The 19,728-nt window shown below is 36.5% G+C and overlaps 1 pseudogene; it reads left to right on the top strand.

Moving 5' to 3' along the window:
* Nucleotides 1–19,728, top strand: part of LOC109084937 — a 70,910-nt pseudogene that overhangs the window by 37,257 nt on the left and 13,925 nt on the right.

Raw genomic sequence — 19,728 nt, 5'->3', positions numbered from 1 at the left:
CTGTGCAGATTTGTGCAAAAGAATATTTTTAAATGCTCTTTTGTTGCTTTCTTACGTTTCCTTCTGGTTTATTTATAGAACACATTCCTTTTATATTTTCCTTTGCTGAGAGGAATGTGATTTTTCTTTCCTGACAATACAGAGGAAAAAACTGAAATTGCGAAAATGTAGAGCACACCCCACACCCCCCACCCCCCCCCCCCACCCCGCTTAAATGAAGAGCAGGCATTAAAACAAAACAAAATACAAACCGCCACCTTTGTGTTGCTTTGTCTGTTTTTGCTGACCTTTCCTCTTTGTCTGTAGAAAAGAAAGAATGGTCTTCCACGTGGTCTTGACAGGTGTGTTTCCTCTTTCAGAAAGATCATAGACTGTAAAACAGGTTTAGCCCCTCACCCAAACCATCAGTGACAGATGTGAACAAGATATATTAACTAGTTGAAAAAAAAATGTGAATTTAATTAATTATTTAAATGCATCATAAATAATAAATTATATATTTATTTTAATAATAATTATTTAAAAAATATATATATTATTAATTATTTTTTTAATGTTGCTCCAAATGTAGGATTACAATCTGGCAAGCATCTCACAAGTTTCTGGTTGCCAAATTGCCAATGATATCCCCCATTCCAGAAGACATATACATTATGGCAACAAACAAGAGAGAAGTACAACTTATAAACATCTCAATACTCTGATTCCATGTTTTCATGAACCTGGCAGTACATTGTGACCACCCACTCTGAATATCATTGATAGAAATGCCAGCCACAAAGTCTCTTAAGGCAGGTGTGGGAACAGAGCAGGGGCATTGAAAGACTTTTCTTACTCTTTTACCCCTAACTAACGGAAGAGGTGTCTCTGTTTAAATGAATTGAAAACTTTTCCTATTTGCATAATAGAAAAGCAGCATCCTCCAATTAACTGCTGACAAAGTGGATTTAGTTCCCTTAAGAAAACAAGGCTAGGACACAAAGAAAGGCCAAAGCTTTGTTCTAACCATCATTGTGCTTGGAAAAGTTGGGGGCGGACTTGGTCACAAATTATTCAGTAAGCACTGCTCCTGGTCCCCCCCATTTATGACCAGGCTCATTTTAAATCACCAATTACAGTAAAGCTATTCGGTCCCCCATAGTGTGCCTGAGAAAATAGTAGCACCAGTTAAGTTGTTACCTGCTAGTGTGGCCTGATCTATGGCTTGTCACGTCTGTTTCTCTCTTGGCCCTTAATCTAGGCCATGTTCATTGTTACGAGGACCCAGTGTATGTTTAAAAGCCTGAGGAGATACAGTGATGGTGGTCTTTGTGTCCTGATAGGCTCAGTCTGACACAGGGGGAGGGTTTTAGATTTGAAAGGCTATTGGTCTGGTTTAATGGTGAGGGATTACAGTAATTTAAGTCAATAAACAAAGACCAGACTAGAACAGCTTTTTTTTTTAAAGATGTGCACATTGATTAATGATGCTTATGTAAGGCAGACCACTTTTAGAGGCAGCGCCATTAAGAGTGATTCACGGCATCGGATACTGATTAGTTCTGTATGGACGGAGAGTTCAGCTGACCGGAAATTCACAGACATCTTTGTGCGTTGTTCTGCGCTTCTGCATTTTTATGCATTGTCCATCTTTTCCAGGGGGAAAACGCTGAATTTTTAATCTAAGCTTGAGGTTTTGAATCTGGCTATTCTCCAGACTTTAATCAGACTTCAAAGGATCCGCAAGACCTCTCTAACCCCCCCCACCCCTCACAACTCAATACTTTCCAACTTATAGATGTACAGAGGGAGACAAAGAGAGCGGGAAGGGCAATGATTCATCTTACACGCTGAGCGGCATTTTATTTGACTCGTTTTGAAGAAACCCGCAATAATGTCCTCCACCGGTGACAGGGGAGTCTGGCTTTGATCCTAAATTAGAAAACATTATCCATTTAATGGAGCGCAATTTCAGCAAGTACCCTCAATAATTACTTAATGACACAAGGTATGTTATCTAGAGACCACCATATTTATAGGACTATTTGTGGAGTTCTTCAAGTGAAGTAGCTCTAAGCCGACCTACTGTTAGCTGCACTTTGTGCTTCTGATGGCCAGCCATTTCCTGATGTGATATTTCAACTAACTTTTCAATGGTTTACTATGATAATTCTTCCCCAAGTAGACTTTTATGTGTTTGAATTGATATGTATTTTATTAATTTATTAATACATTCATTTCCATCTGAAATACAGTGTTTTAACATGAACTTAATGTGATACTTAAAATTGGCACAGTTTATTCTTAGCAGTTTGCATCTATTTGATTTTAAATAATCATATTGTCAAAATGCATTCTAATTGTGAACAATTAGATTTATTCAAAAGTATGAATGTGAGACTGAAAGAAATTGGTTTTATTGATAAATATATAAATTACCCATATTATGTATATATAAATTATTGTGTATTTAAAACACATTTTCTTAGTGCTATTAGAGAAATCTTAACCAGTTATGTATGTATGATTGACAAATATGTTTTACATTATGTTTATTAGTATGCTGTTCAAATACATAAATCTTACATTTAGACCTAAATAGTTTATATTGCAGTTAATCATACATCATTGTGGGGTTTTATGAAGTCAGACAGTTTAATAAGAAGCTATGTTTCTCATAAAAACTGCTACTAATAATAATGAATAATAGAAATGTACTCAAAACATGAAGTCAGTATCTAGTCCATTAGAGGAGATGGGCTTTTAAAAGCTCACTTTTATTGTCTTCACTGACTCTGACTACTATGTTAATATGACGCTGATTTATTAGCGAATAATAATGCTAGTGAAATTTGACACTGAAGGCTTTCACATCCTAGACCTATTAAAAATGTGCTCTACTGCATTACTGAAACAGAGTACGGCGACTTTGCAGAAGCCGTGCTAAAACCAGTGATATGGGAAAAATACAGTTTTTAGAGTTAAAGATGAAAGTGAAGATAAGAAATAATAAAAAAACTCTAACAACACAACATCGTGCACATCAACATACAAACACACACGCACACACAAACAAAAAACACAACCCACACACACACAAACACACACACACACACACTGATGTATAAATACTCATTTATAGCAGTGATAGCTGATATGTTTACCTCAGGAATAGCTTTCTACTACACACAGGTCAGAGTTCAACCCTCCCGGACGAGCCTGGCTTAAAAGAGACCCCTTCCAGCAGTGAGATGAATGTTACCACCGCTTTATCCATCAGAATATTGTTATTCTCATTTCATAAAAGTACAGAAAATAGGATCAGGGGCCAGCTATCCTGGGGGATGAGAGTCAACTGGCCCTCTCTTTTATCTCTGCACTGTGCACTAGGAGCTTGGACTGCTCACAGGCACTTTCAATTGGAGCGATTAAGTTGGCTGAATCTGCAATGTACAGAGCGAGATATAGAGATATGAAGGGACACAGGGAAGAGACAGGGGAATATACTTAACTGTCTGTCATCTGAAAGCCATGTTTGAGTGTAACGTTTTGGCCTAGAAAGCTGAGACTAAAGAGAGAGGGAAAGAAGTTTAAAATGGGATCCAAAGAATACTGAGAATACATTAAAAAGATGGCTTTCAAATTGAATTTAAACAGCAGTAAAAAAAAAAAAGTTTGAATTTCAGGATTATGAAAATGAATTATGATGCAAATTGAATAAGAAATATATAAACATTTTTACACTGTTTTATGTCATTAATTAAATAAGATCACATACATTATTGGAATATTATATTTAACATAAATATCAAGTATTTTATGTTATTTTATGTTTTATGTGTATTTAATTTATTTCTCTTAATATTTACTTGTGTAATATTTAAGACAATATTAAATAAAATTTAATAAAATACAATTTTCATTGGCTTAGACTTACTCTATTGTAACAGACATGTTTATTTACATTAAATAAATAAATAAATAAAAAATATATATATATATATATATATATTTTTTTTTAAGGTTGCCTGTGAGTTAAAAAAAAAAAAAAAAATAAAAATAAATAAAAAATAAATAAAAAAACATAGTAATTTTCACTAGTCATTTTAAACTTTTGGAATTACATTACTTACAGTAAAAACATTGTATTTTTTTTTTTTTTTTTTTTTTTTTTTTTTTGGGTTAAGGTTTCCTGTGAGTTAAAACCGAAAATGTTTGACTCATGTTTTTTTTTGTTTTCGATTTGACTCATTTAGTGGGAAAGGGTGCGTTTGGGAAACCACAGCTGAGTAAGAGAGAGCTTTGTTTTAGCTTGTAGAGGATCCGTCAGCAGCGCTCAGGTTCTCACACTAAAGCGAGCCAGATGGATACTAGAATCCTCTTCTCTTCAATAAGAGAGAATAATCAGCTCTTTCTCACTCTGATCACCCTACTTCTATTCTCAGGCCAGAGAGAACAAAACCAAAAGAGAAGATAAAAGCACTGAAATCAGCTTGAACTTTCAGCCCCTGTTGCATAGTATGGTCCCTCAAATGTTTCACAGAGGCAGAATTAATTGGGCCATGAATCATCTCATTGAGACTAATGCAAACATCCTGGTAACTGATAACAAATCATCATTTCAGGTGTGATCAAAACAGATCTACTGACTAACCACTAAAAACTTACATAGTCTTTTTATTATTATTTTTTTAAATAGGAAAGCCTAATTAACAAATGTTTGTTTCTGGTTCCATTTCAACTCGACATTAATCACAATCAACACAACTTTCTGTTCACTAACAAAGCAGAGCAGTGGGTCTTTCTGGGCCTCATTATTTGTAATGTAACAGTAATATCGCAGGCCAACAGAAGCAAGAGCACTTGGAATACATTTCAGGAGGCAATACATCTGTAAGTACCGACAAGGGCTTTGTCTAAACACGCTAAAAAAGAAAGATGTGGCGGCTTTTCATACACAGCTGTACCTTCACGCTGGTTTCTGTGCGTCTGTAAAGAAGACGTCAAGTCCCAGATGAGACTTTAAAATGATAGGGTTGTTCACCTGCAATGACAGATACATGCAAACAAACACGATCCGCATCCGCATGACTCAGAAGTTTTGCGCAAACGTTCGCCACAGTGGCTGACAGACAGCTGGGTGCTGGTGTGCGTGTCTGGAATTAGTTTCATGTTAGTTAAGATGACCTCTATCAAAGTCTGTTCACTGCAGCACAGATGAACAAAACCAGACGCATCTCCAAACAAGCCAGTTGGAATGTTGAGTCATCCATTTTGCCTGACTATGATAACAAGAATTCTGCTCCCAAGCAATTTGTCTGTTCACACGGAACATGAAAGTAAGGCGTGCCGTGAAACAGTCAATCACAAAACAGCCAATAAGAACAGTTCTCTCTTTGATCACTCTCATACAACTGAAGAATGCAAACTAAGAGCACATACCACACGGGACTGCGTGTTGTGGCTGGAAGGATTTATAACATGAAGTCTCTCTTCATCCATGTTTGATGTTTTATATACATAAGGAGTATTGCAATTTTGTGATTTACACATGTCCAGTTGAGTTCTAGAGAACCCAATGCTATATGTGTAAAAATAATACAAATGTTTTCAAAATTGTCTTTTTTATAATAATAATAATAATAAATTGTTAATCACAATAACAATAATTTACTATTTTTATAATTATTTAATTCCTAGTTTACTAATATAGCAAGATCTTATTTTACCATCAAATTCCTTTAATATGTTTATTTTAATAATATTAATAATAAAATCAAATTATTGTTAATCACAATGAGAATAATGTTATTAATAATAATAATCATTATTATTAGAAACATTAAAGGAATTTGATTGTGAATAATAATAATAATAATAATAATAATTATTATTATTATTAATACAATTATTATTATTATTATTATCCTAGTTAATATAATAATACATCAAGATCCTATTTTGTCTTCAAATTATTTTAATATGCGTGTGACTTAAATGTTTATATGTTTTATTAATTCATGTGCACATTAAAAAAAAAAAAAAAAAAAAAAAAAAAACAGGCATATGTTATTGAAGCTGTAACTCTGTTTAAAATGGTTAACGGGAGTGTTACTTTAAATAACCAGAACAAATATTAACAAGGTTTGACCAAGCCCAGCTGAGCACACACACACAGAGCGGAAACACGCGTACACATTGTATGGTATGTATCTGTTTGTTGCCAGGTGTGTTCGGCTGAATGAGTGCCTATAAGGCATGGCACTGTGCAGATATGTTAAACACGAAACCTGAGAGAGTGTCCGAGCTTATCTGTGTGGTATAACAGTGACACCAACCTAAGCAAATGTTCTCTCCATCACTAGAAGACCTGCAAGGGCAGGGTCGACACTGTAGGTTGGAAAATAAATTTGGCCTCTTTTAGTGGAAAGAAAAAGTGTTTTCTTTGTTTGGTTTTAAGGCCCAGGCAGCCTCCTCTGTTTTTCATTTCATATTTTCTCAGGCTACAAGCGCAATTGGAGTGTATTTTGAATAAGAGCAGTTCTCTCTTACCCTTCAATCTCTCATCTGTCTCTCTCTCATTTTCTCTACCTCTCTCACTCGCTTTGATGCCATTTGGCTGGAGCGGAGCATGTCCAGGCTTTTGCAGATGTGTCCCTCTCCCGCCGTCTGATTGCAGCGTTCAGGCCAAATAAACATCACATCACATTTACAAGCCTATCGTCTCTCTCTCTCTCTGCCTTTCTCCCTTTCTCCTCATCACTCACTGTCTTAGAAAGCAGGGATGCAAAAAAGAAAGAGCATCCATTAGAATCGGAAGATTAAAATTAATCTAAAAATACAGTTGTTCTGTATTTTTATATAAAAGAGTGGTGTAATATATAAAAATAAGTTATTACACACACACACACCACACACACACACACCACACACACACACACACACACACACACACATATGAGTATATATAAATATATATCTGTGAGTCTAATCTTACCATATTTGGGTGTGTGCGATTGTGGACTTTTTCTCACTTGACTCAAGTCATTCTGCATGTTTTCCGTTTTTTTTTTTTTTAAGATCAATGACTGTGATTTTTAGTTTAGTCAGCTCTCGGTGAGTGACTAACCCTTGGCACTTACACAAGCTTTGATCAGAGCCATGCATGTAAGTGAAAATATACCGAAAAACGGAGCGGTGGTGATTTGGTTCCACCCATGTGGACGGCATCCAAAGCTGTGATTAAGAGCATATGATGACTGATTATACACTCGTATTGCTGATGACAGATACTTTGGGATAAATGGCTATTTACGATAGCATCATTTTCCCAAGTGCTCATGCAGTTTTTAGTTTGAGTTTTTAAAATTCATCGATCAGGTGCAAAATTTACGAGTTATTCAGTGGTGCAAAAAAGGATGAATTCACCAAAAATCATTTACTTTTGTTATTCCAAACAGCATGACACTTTCTTTCTTCTGTGGAACCTAAAAGGAGAATTTATAAAGAATGTTCTGGTTGCTCATTTTTTTTATAAAATGACAAATTTAATTTACAGTTTTCAAGCTTAAAAGGGATAGAAGCACCATAAAGTCTCATAAAAGTAGTCTGTTTCTAATCCAAAACCATCTTTTTTCTGTGTTTCACAAAACAAAAAAAAAATTCATAGGCTACAGGTTTGAAATGACACAAGGCTTGAGTAAATGATAGGATTTTTCATTTATGGTTGAACTTTCTTTAAAGAGATAGTCAAGACGAACTGAACTGATGGTAAAACTAAGATAAGTAGCCTTGAATGCATGCAAAATCTAAAATAATAGCTTTTGCTATGTGCCCTCTGACCCTGAAAAACCCATCAGTTTTAAAGCACAGCTTGTTTGTGAATAATCTTCGCTTTTCAGTTCTGCCATGGCTCAGAGATGCAATCATCACGGCATGTGAGTGTGAATGTGTGTTGCACAGGCCTGAGGCATTACTTTGACTTTCACTGAGATGAGAAGGTTGAGGTCCTCTCTGCCTGTTTTAGTGAGGCCTTCAAATGCGAATTGTCACATATCCTCCGCTTTATTTAAGACAAACGATAAAAGCATGGCACGTGTAAACACTCAGAGAAGGTCTTGTAGTCATGTAGCTTCTTGTATAGCCAAAAGGTCAGGCTGGCAGCAGATAAACTGGAAGTGTGGGACAAAATTGGCCTCTGTCCCAGGATGTTCAAACCCTCATTTGGATTGCAATCACTTTTGAGGTCGGCTGTTCGCTCCAACGGGCCGTGTGGTCAGGATCATTGTATGAAACCGCCCAGGGAGAGAGGGGTCTGTGGCATATTTTTATGATTAATCACAACCTTGTAACCCCACCACTGCACTCTGCGTTCCTGAAAAGTCTGTAATTAGAGTGAAGCTTGCTTTGTGTGTGTGGTGTGGTGTGGTGTGTTGGTGGTGTGGCGTGTGTGTGTGTGTGTGTGTGTGTGTGTGTGTGGTGTGTGTGTGTGTGTGTACCTATTTAACCATATTTTCGAAAACAAATTTGTGAGTTTTAACCTGACCTGACCTTCTTTTAAAGGAGAATTCTCGTCAGTAAAAGTGTCGGTATATAAAAATAAATTAAACTTGGTTAGAGTTTTGGTGGTGGGTTAGGATTAGGCAGTCTAAGCATGTGCGAATTTCCCAAAAAAAAAGCCTCTCAAACTCTATTACATATTTTCAACCTTTTTATTTCAGCAGAAATCCTGATCAAAGATCAAGATCATCTAAAGCAGTTTTGCATTTATGCAACTTCAACCATTTGATTTTGATTTGTGATTTGCTGGTAAGTCACATGGGTGGCTCGTGGCAGCAGGTGGGGAGTGTAATGTCAGAAGCGCTCACGGAAGCTGCGGTGGAGTTGGGAATTGAATGTGGAGCGCTGATGTGTGTATTGCGGAGATGATGAGGTGCTTATGGCTAAGGCCATCCATGCTTGGTGTAGGGGATGCTGGGTAATCCTGTTTAAAATCTGGAGTGCTGTCTTTTCTAGCACATGGGAGTCAAGTCATAATCACACACATTTCTATTTCTTCTCTCTTCACACACAGTGGAGACTCAGGGATGCACACGGATGTCTCTCATTCTCTCCCTTAATGATTACTCATCTTAGGAAATGAGAACATAATTCCGCTGTTGCTTGTTTTGTAATATCTGTGTTGATAATGGTTTTCGCTCATTGGTTTATGTTATGTTATCTTCCAAATCTTTTTTTGCTTTCTTATTAAGTCTTATTGGCCAGATGTATGGGTGTTTGTATTACAGGAAATATGAAATAACACTAATAATACATTACAAAGTGTGACCAAAAAGTTGTGGTGAAACTAGAGGGCAAAACACTTTTGATTGTGCTGCACGAATCCTATTTAATATACAGTGAGTCCAAAATTCTGAGACCACTTTAAAGTCTGACATTCAAGGTATAAATTAAATTTAGAACAAAGTTTTGGGACTTTTAAAAATGAGAAAACAAAGAAACTGTTTATGATGTAAAAGAAATACAAAATATTTGAGATTCTATTTCAAGGTTATTAATCAAAGAGATATTTTGTACAGATGGTCCAGTGTTCATCCACTGATCCTCTCCGGATCATCAGGATTGACACAAACGTGTGTGCTGCTGTCATTAAAGCAAAAAGAGTGTCAAACTAAAGTGGAAACTAACTACTAGGACATTCTGAACTCTTAACTAAAATGGCTATGCTGATAATATAAAGCATGATAGAAGCATTTTCATTAGTGATCTTTGACATATGGACCTCACAGTATATGGAGAGTGGCAATCCTTGGGTGAGTAATAGTGTATGATTATATGTCAGTAAATGAATGTTTAGGATGCGGGTCAGGTGACCCTGTCTGGGGTTATAAGGTGCAGCGGGAGCAGTCATGGCTGATACATAGGGCTGCCACTGCTGGACTCTAATTTATGTGAGGAAGTCGTGGAGAGGCGACTTCACCACGCTTTGCTTTAAGCATGAAGCATTTCAGTGTCTGCTACACATTTGAATTTAGTTTATTTATTTATTTTTTAATTTTAAAGAAAGAAGCTTGATTTTCCGATCAGAATTCCTTCAGAGATATTAGAGGCACGCTGTCCAGAATAAACAGCCTTTGCTGTCTGGGTACAGTAGCTGCTTTTGAACCTGGATTCCACTACTCTCCTACAGCCTATAGGAGAGTTTAAAATCCTGAGATCCAGCTATCCTATAGCAAAAACACCCCTCTAAAGTCAGAGGATGTGTCAGAAGGGACTCTCATAAGGAATTCTTGCCTATTAGTAATTCAAGAAGAACTGAAAGTGAGGAGGGTGAGGAAAAAGCTTTCAGCTTTTCATATATAATAGCAAAATATTACAGTTTGTTAGACGAAAAGCGTTTCAGTTACTTTACATTTACATCATTAAAAGAAAACACCAAGCAAACTAATGTGACTAGACCCAATACTGTACTTTATAACTTTCAGATTCAGCTGTAAGTGTGAGTTTTCAGTGGCCTTTCAACTTCTAAAGCAGTCTCACGGTTTGCCGAAAAAGCTCGGGTTTTTGATCCCTGAGGAGAAATGAAAGTGTTACTTAGCAGCTTGAGCGGTTCCTGTGTGGAGCGCCAAATCGGAGCATCCCCCTGGCCCTGCTCTAACTGAAAGTGACAAATTTGGTAACAGTGGTTGGAAAAGCACATTTCTGTTTGGTAGTGTGCAGCAGGAGGACACCGGGGCTGGGGGTCGAGGGACAGACAGCGAGCGAGAGAGGGAGAGACAGCACAAGACGGCAAAAGAGAAATCCTTGTCACGGCAATTCTGCCGGTTCCCTCAACATTCATCAAAACAGCGGGCCATCATCTTCTACCTACTTTATTTTCTGAGTCACTGAGCCTCTACTGACGGAGTGAATTTCCTCTTCTCTTTGCTTTCTTTCCCTTTCTGGTTTCTGTCTCTTTATTTCTCTCAGTTTTGTCCTCTCTCTTCTCTTTCCCACTCAGTTTTTCTAATGTTTGCACTCAACTATATGCACTGTCAATCTGAGAGTGAGTGAATAACCTCTCACTGTAAGGCCAGTCCCAGCATGCACAGCCACGAGCAAATGATGATGTACATCACATTCTTCAACTGGTTTTACTTCAGACCCAGATCTTATATTTGACCTTACACAATTAAACAAAGTAAAAATCAAGTGATATTATGAATGATAGTAATATATTATTTTATTTATTATTGTTTATTATAACATAATTTATTAGAATTAATCAATTAATTAATAGTAATATATATATTCTATATATATTATATATATATATATCTAATATATTATTCAGTATTTTTTTATTTGATTAATTTGACTTTTTTATGTAATTTATTTATTTATTTAAAAGTATGCAGCATTTAAAACTATGGGTCAAACTCTTTACTTTAAAATGTGCTGAATAAATAAACTCTGACTTGCCTTGATTATCATTGTAATCTGCAACAATACTGTGCTAACAATATTCTGAATAGAAAACATTTTAAAAAAATTGCTGAAAAGTTGAAATGATGTTGTCCATCATTTTGGGGTTCATGTTTGCACCATTTTAGACCCTCTGATATAAATTACACACACATATACACACAGACTCATTATGCAGGTTAATCTAGTCTAAATAAGTATGCACCCGCACACACACACACACAGGGAGAAAGAGAGAGAGAGACCATTTTCTTGGCCTTGTGAAGCAGTGGCAGACAGCAGGAACAAGAGGACATTCCACACCAAAAAAAAAAAAACTTTTTTTGGTAGCCGGGGCAATAATGAGGCAGATCTAACACCCGCGCTTTCTTTCTGTCTCCGTTCACATATTCATTTGCACACTCTCAGACATCGGTTCAGCCTCTCCTTGAGGTTTTTTTATACTGCTCCATCTCTTCTGTGGGAATTTTTTCTTTTCCGGCTCAGAGTCAAAATGTCAAGCTAAGTAATGTTGATTATGTCAGTCCTCGTTAGTGTTTGTCCGACGAGAGCTCTGTAGCCGATCTTGATGTTTTTATAGGGCTCTGGAAAAGCCGTCTGTGGGAGGCCCAGCTCTATTAAAGCCTATCGCTCCAGCTGAGAAATGACCGTAAATATAAAAAATATCCAATTAATGACAGGAATCGGTAGATTCGGTAGAGGCTGTCCCATCCACCAGGTGTGTCATGCGTTAAACTGTCCCATGTATAAAGCCATATTGACTATTGTAACACTTTAGAAAGTTAAAATTTCATCCCTGTCACTTTCTTTGACTTTTAGATTATTTACTTTTACTAAAAAAAAAATAAATAAAATAATATATATAAATGTAGCCGGCCACATGAAATGACAGATTACAGCCAAGGAAGGTTATTTATTTATTATTATTTATTACATTATAATATAATTTATAAAAAATTTTTTTTACAAGATTTATAAGATATTTCATATTGTATTTAACATTTAATTAACTAACTTTTAATACAGACTGTTACTAAAAGTATTTATTTGTTTTATTTATTATAGCCAATGACGGTTATTTATTTATTATAATTTATTATAATATAATTTAATATTTCTCTCCCGAAAATTATAATATATTTGATATTTTATTTAACCTTTAATTAACTAACTTTTAATACAGACTTTTACTAAAAGTATTTATTTGTTAGTTTATTTAAAATTTTACAGTACTTAGCATCAGCCTCTGTTAAATTGTGCTAAATAAATTACTGACTTTGTGACTAAAATTCATAGGCCCATCAATATTCTGAAATATTTAATTTACACATTATTAAACTGCATTACACTTAAAGCCATTGCTATTGAATATAGCAATGCTTAGAAAGTTCAAAACTCATCCCTGAAAGGGATTTTTGTGCACTAATAATTTAGCCAGCCACCTAAAAAGGACAGCTTATGGCCAATCAGAAGCATCTGCCGAATGTTAGTAGTATCAGCAATCGATCAAACAAACTCAGCAACCATCTGCTTTACGGCAAACCAGTTAGAACTACTGGGCAAACATTACATTGCCTCATTAATATTAATGAGCTAGGCTGATAAGATTATAATATGCTTCTCAGATCGTTCCTACGCCCTTTGCTAAAGCGAAACCTTCATTCTTCCATCTCCAGGCTTCTGTCAAAGAATAGGAACTGCAATGCAGCACTTTAAGAACATGTTTTGTGGCGCGGTTTTTTAGGTCGGTGTCTCTTGATAAGAGCTCAGAGTTTGTTCGATAGTTTTTGAGGTGGATGAAAAGAAATCAGTGACGTGAGAGTGTCAGCCTTGACTTAAGTGGCTGGATAATTAAAATACTTCAAAGTTAATACTGTGCAAGCAAACCAGAGAAAATGATTTTTGTTATATAATTCTATTGCATTTCTAGTGCTTCTGCGCTTTCAGATACCCTAGAAACGCCACAGTCAGCCAAAAGGGGTAAAAAGAGAAAGGAGCTGAGAGTATATAAAAACATCCATGCATAATGTATCCCTACTGTATTCTAATGCAGGACATGATAGACACTTGCTTCTGCTTGCATTAACTTATGCATTAGGATGCTCGAGAAGGTCACTATATCTGCTTTTTATGTCACCCAAACCACTACACACAAAATGCCCCCCGCCCCGCACAGCCGCTTCAGGACAGACAGAACAATTATACGATTTTCTTCTGCGCTAGGAGTGCGATAAAAGTGGGAGTGGGTTGACTCGCTCTGAGGTAAGCATGTCATTAATGGATGTTACAGGGCAGTGTTTAAACATACCATGGGGAAGGTTCCACGGAGAGGGGGTGAGGGACACATTTCCTCCATGTTAACACTGAACTCAGGGTCTCTCTTCCAGTTTGCAGATTCAAGTCGATATGAGGGCTGTCACTACGCTCAATTCTCAATTACCCAGCTGGTTCTCAGCAGAGAGAGGGGAGGGCAGCCGGTCCCACATTGCTGGAACGGGAGGCTGCTCTTTATGATGAAAATTTGAACTCTGCCTTACATGATGTCAAACATGAAAAAAAAAATGCGAACAGGAGTAAGATTTTTGTTTTAGCTTTCATGAGAGGGATGTACTGAAGATTTTGGACCACATAAATATATCTCTGCATATACTGTATAAAATGCATTGGAGAGCTTTTGAAAGTGGTAGGGTTGTTCTTAGAAGTATGTAATTATTTATTTTTTTGTCTCAGACCCCATAAAAATTTGGTTTATGAGGGCAGTTTTCTATCTTTTCTAAAAGCTTCAAAACACCATTAAAAAGTATTTAATGGTTTTTTTTTTTTTTTTTTTTTTTTTTTGTTAATAAATAATATTCTATTTTGAGGATTTTTTTATTTAAAATTTTATTTAATATTTTATTTATTTAAAATTTTCAGATGAAGTGAGGGACACAGTATGTCTTGGTATTAATAATGCCCAATATAAGATTTTTATTTTATTTATTTAAATCAATAGCAGCTGAGATTGTATAATATTTATAATTAATAATATTTTTTCTCATTTCCTTTATTTTTACATATTGATTACTTTTTTAATATGTATCAACACTCTTAAGTATAATCTTAAGCAAGCTAGTAAAATTCACTTTGTAGCATTAAAAAAATCTATTATTTTTCTTTTAAATATATATTTATATTTATTTTGACAAAATTATCAGTTATCAGACATGACTTCAATATAATTATCGGACAGAATTTCAGTTAATCTCTTCACTATCTTATAGTCTTTAATTTAACAAGATTAAAAGCCTTGGACTAAAAGACTATTTGGATCTGAAAGGGTTTTTTAAGAACTTCTTTCTTGTCTAGTTTCTCTACAAAAACATTTACCCATCCACCTTTCTACATAGAGACTAACATATTTAAAGCCAAACGTCCTATTATTTGGTTTTATTCTTAACAAGTGGCCACCAGCTGTTGTCAAAACTAGCAAACGTCTCTAAAGGGGGAAGTCATGGCCTAATGGTTAGAGAGTTTTGACTCCTAACCGTAAGGTTGTGGGTTTGAGTCTCGGGCTGGCAATACCACGACACTGAAACCCCTCGGCTCCCCGGGTGCCACAGCATAAATGGCTGCCCAGCACCGGGTGTGTGTTCACATTGTGTGTGTTCACTGCTGTGTGTGTATGTGCACTTTGGATGGGTTAACTGCAGAAATGCACGAATTCTGAGTATAGGTCACCATACTTGGGTGTATGTCATGTCACTTTCTTTTCACTTTTATCTTGGGGCCAAGTTTAGTGCTTTTACAAGTAAATACAAGTGACTAACAGATTGACTTGTCAACGGAAAATGTGCCTCTGAGATCCCAAAAGCAGTGTACTTGTGTTTGTATAGTGTAACTAAATTCAAAAGTCAGAGGGTGTGCTGGATATGGAAATAGATATACAAAAATAACAAGAAAACACTTCATGTGGGAAAAGTAACTCCAGAGAAACAGTCACAACTTTCATTTCCCAGATCAGGTTAAAAGGACCGAGGCTATTACTCCAAGAGACAGTCAAGCACCTCATACACACTACTACAGAAGAAACGGTCAGTTGAAAGGGGCAAAAGATCCAATTACTCCAGTACAACTGGTTCTATGCTGTACAAGTGTGCTCTTTAAATTGTTATGTCCTGCCTGCATCACCTCACTCCTCATGGGTAATTGACACTCTCTGCATACAATGAATGTGGACAGAGAGGAAAAACAAACACACGATTCTGAGATGTTCGGACTGCTTTGACTACAGCTGAAAGTAGGAATCACTCCTGTTCAAAAAGCCAGCCTCTTCATCAGCACAGTTTCCAACCGAGGGAGTTTAAAACACTTTGAGTATGTAACATCCCTAAATGCATCAGTACGATTGCTGTGGTTGGATTGAATAGCCTCTTAAGGAGAGCGAGGAATTTGGCTGCTGTTACAAATGAGCATGTAGGCCGGCACACTGTGGTGTGCGTTCATGTCTGAGTCGGTCTGGCCGACCTTTAGATCTGGATGGGAAATTAGATTATCTTAGTGGATTACGCTAGATATGTCAAAACACAATCTGACTGTTGCGGTTTTGGATCTGTGCTGCCATCCGTGCTCCTGTAATGAGGTTTTAATCCTGAATCGCTCCTTCATTACCACGAGGTCAGCGCAAAACACAAAATCCTGAGTCAAACGAGGTTGTGACCCTAAACCTTGCCCTTTGCAGATCACCAGGCTTTTCTCTCACTCCCTCCTCACTGCGCTTGAATCAGTTAAATTTCTCTTGAAGCCCTATTCACTTTTTCCTTCCCGTCTACTTGAGGAAAAAGTCTTTTCTTACTTTAACAGACGTCCGTTGAGAATGGACACTCATTAATTGTGTATGCATGAATGCTACATTTCCATACACTTCTTCTAGAACGTCCTTATACGAAGGTTACCTTCTGAGATTGGAATGGATCTTATTTCTGAAGTTATTAAAAACAAGGAATTTAATTTGGGTTACCTACAAGCTTCTCGTTTTGAAAATTCACACAGCATTTAGAAATAGTATACCGAGTTGTACAAAGTGTGCAATAACTTTGTAATTTAAAGACAATTATGGCACACTGGATAAGAAACTGTATAGGAGGCACACATGGATCAGGCTAAAGGGAGGGAATAAATGAGACACCGGGAAAGTCAGGCAGCGGCAGAGTTAGGGTACATTTCTCTAAAATGCGCTTCCGCAGGTATTGGCAGAATTCATTTGACTTAATTGACATTCATAAGCCAGACGTTGGAGTTTTACTCTGAGTGGGATAAGGCTGTCTTCTGCTGTTTGCTCAGTAATTGAAATTTCCATTATGAGATGTAAACATTTAGCAGCCACCAAGTGAATATTCATCAGCAGGAGCAGTAGTGACACAAGATTCTGTCTGTGTGTATTTGTGCCAGCCAGGTACTGAATTTGCATTAAAGCAAGGGAATAGGTTTTTTTTTTTTATGCATATATGAATATATTAAGATGCTGTTCGCTCAGTATGAGGTTGATTTGTTTTAAGTTCTTTGATCCAAACACCATCTAATACTATAAGTAATAATCCTCCCTATTATTTATCATTATTTATATGTTTTTGTTAACAAGTTTTTAACACATTATCTTAAATATAGGTAATTACTTGACTTGACAATTAGACATTTTTAAAATTTACATTAATGCAGTTTTAAATATGAATCGCTAAAAATACAAAATACTAAGCTTTGTTGAGCCGAACAAATATCAATTCATAAAATAAAATAAAATGCACGGCATGTCAATTTGATACTGTTTTGTTTTAAATTGTACTAGGTGAATATGTGTAAAGAACTCAGTATCTTTCCTGTTTCCTTTCTTTCAGCCCCATCGCAAGTGAGTGAGGTAATAAAGGAGCGAGTTCAGCAGCACAGCATTCAGCTCTCCTGGCAGGAACCAGAGCAGCCCAATGGTGTCATCACCGAATACGAGATCAAGTATTATGAGAAAGTGAGTACATACCACCTGCTCCAGAGCATAAGCTATTAATGAATATATGTCTGTGTGTTTCAGAAAAAGTCTGTGTGTCTATCTGTCTGTCAGCATCCCAATTCCCTTTTAACCCATCCTATCCTGTATTGTTTTTGTCTTTTTCATGATTTGCATTCTCTGAGCACGAAGCTCGCAGTCAAATGCTCCGGTCTGAGTGGATCCTTCCCCTCTAATTGCTGTAATGAATGAGACACTCATAAAATTTTAATTAGACTGAGGTCCTTCACTAATCCCACACAAACACACACAGGACCGTCTCTGTTTACCACAGCCACACTTGTAAGACCACTTCAGACATGCACACACAAGAGCAGCACACATACGTCTGGTATTGTACCTGAGCACCTGTTCAATGAAAAACAACCCAAAACCAAACCCTTGTAGGCATGCACACGCTGCAACTAAAACATTCATCAGAATTGTACTCCCAAAAAACATGAACACAAACACATACACACAATTAATTTCTTTCACCTCGGCTCCTTCTCTTGTCAATCCCACCCTCCCATCCATTATAAAGCACAGCTTCATAGTGTCTACCTTCAGACTCATATGTCAGCTAGTCAGGCATGAGCAGAAAGGTCCAGCGCGTTCACTCGGCCTGTTGGGTTCTGGTCTCTTAGGCAATGTGAAAGCAGAATTAGTCTCCTGAGCAGTGCTCTCTGGCTGTAGTCCATCCTGTTTGAAAATTAGAAGCAAGCTTGACTTCACTCCTAACAGCCTGTGGCATTCCATTTAAGAGTTTTTTTTTTTCTTTCTTTCTTTTTCTCTCTTCTGAAGTCCATGAGAGATAATTTACAGATCAGTGGGAAAATGCTGTGGTTTCAACATTGGTGCAGATGATTTTCTTATGTTGTAGCTATGGTGTTCAAACAGGGGATGCAGGTTTGAATCAGTTGCATATACAGTATGGAAGGCCCATTTCCAAGTTATTATTATTATTCATGTTTTCTCTTTTTAAGTCTCTTATGCTGACCAAGGCTGCATTTATCTGATCAAAAATAGAATAAAACAGTAATATTATAAAATATTGTTACAATTTAAAATAACTATTTTCTGTTAATATGTAATTTTAAAATGTGATTTATTCCCTGTCATGGTAAAGCTGAATTGTCTGCAGTCATCACTCCAATCTTTAGTGTCACATGATTCTTCAAATTATGCTAATTTGGTGCTCAAGAAACAAGTTTAACTTTTTTCACCATTTACAAATGTGATATTTCAATGTGACTATATTGGAATTACCTCTTTATCACAATTAATACATTTTTACAATTAATTGCAACTTTATTTTTCCATAATAGCCACTCTGGTTATCTGAAAATAACTAATTATTTAATGATTTTACACCTCACTATTGATTTCTCATTCTTAACGTTATCTGAAAATAACTAAATTCTTTATCTAATTTCAAATATTTAAAAAAGCTGTGGTAGTAGATACAGTACAACCTGCTTTCTTTTTTGTTGTGCAAGGGGGTGTGGGCAATATTTAAACAAAAAAAAGGCATGGTGGAAAAAAAATCAACTAAAAATAGAACAGACATCTTCAGGCATCTTTTGCATTCCATTGTGACACACTAATCTTAATCTCGCCTACTATATAGGACGGATAGCATGCACATTGGGATCAGCCATATACTCTGTGTGGGTGTGCATGTATTTGTGTTTTCCTCAAGCTCTCTTTGACATTTCAATTGTAAATGAAGCTCCAGGTCCTTGCGAACAGCTTGCTTCTGGTTACCTAGGTTACGGATGAAATACTGTGATATTGCCTCTGCTTGAACTCTTTGCGTGTGAAAAGGGCCAAATGCTGCAGTATTCGCTGCCAAACACTTCAGCGTAACCACCCCTCTCTGTAAAGAATTTGTACAATTTGTGCTTTTGATACCCTGTGACAAAATTGTTACTTTGTTTTCTTCTTTTGAACCTGAAGGACCAGAAGAATCGCATTTACTCCACCGTGAAGTCAAAGTCTACTTCAGCCACAGTCAATAATCTGAAGCCAAGGTACAGCGTACATCTTTCAGATCCGAGCATTCACCGCCGCGGGATACGGCACCTTCGGTCCCAGAGTAGAGGTCACCACCAAGGAAGAATCCACGGATCGGGTGAGCAAATCAGTATGTGAAACAGCTATTTTAAGCTATTTTTTTAAATCTATTTTTTTGTTAATTGGCCCACTAGTTTATCTCTAGGTTAGTGAGGTTTTTTTTCATTATGATCTATCCTATTACACTTAAAGGC

This window comes from Cyprinus carpio, chromosome A20, assembly GCF_018340385.1.
Source record: "Cyprinus carpio isolate SPL01 chromosome A20, ASM1834038v1, whole genome shotgun sequence".
In the NCBI taxonomy this organism is placed as follows: Eukaryota; Metazoa; Chordata; class Actinopteri; order Cypriniformes; family Cyprinidae; genus Cyprinus; species Cyprinus carpio.
Note: the sequence above shows the minus strand (reverse complement) of the source record. Positions and strands in the feature narration are given on the sequence as shown.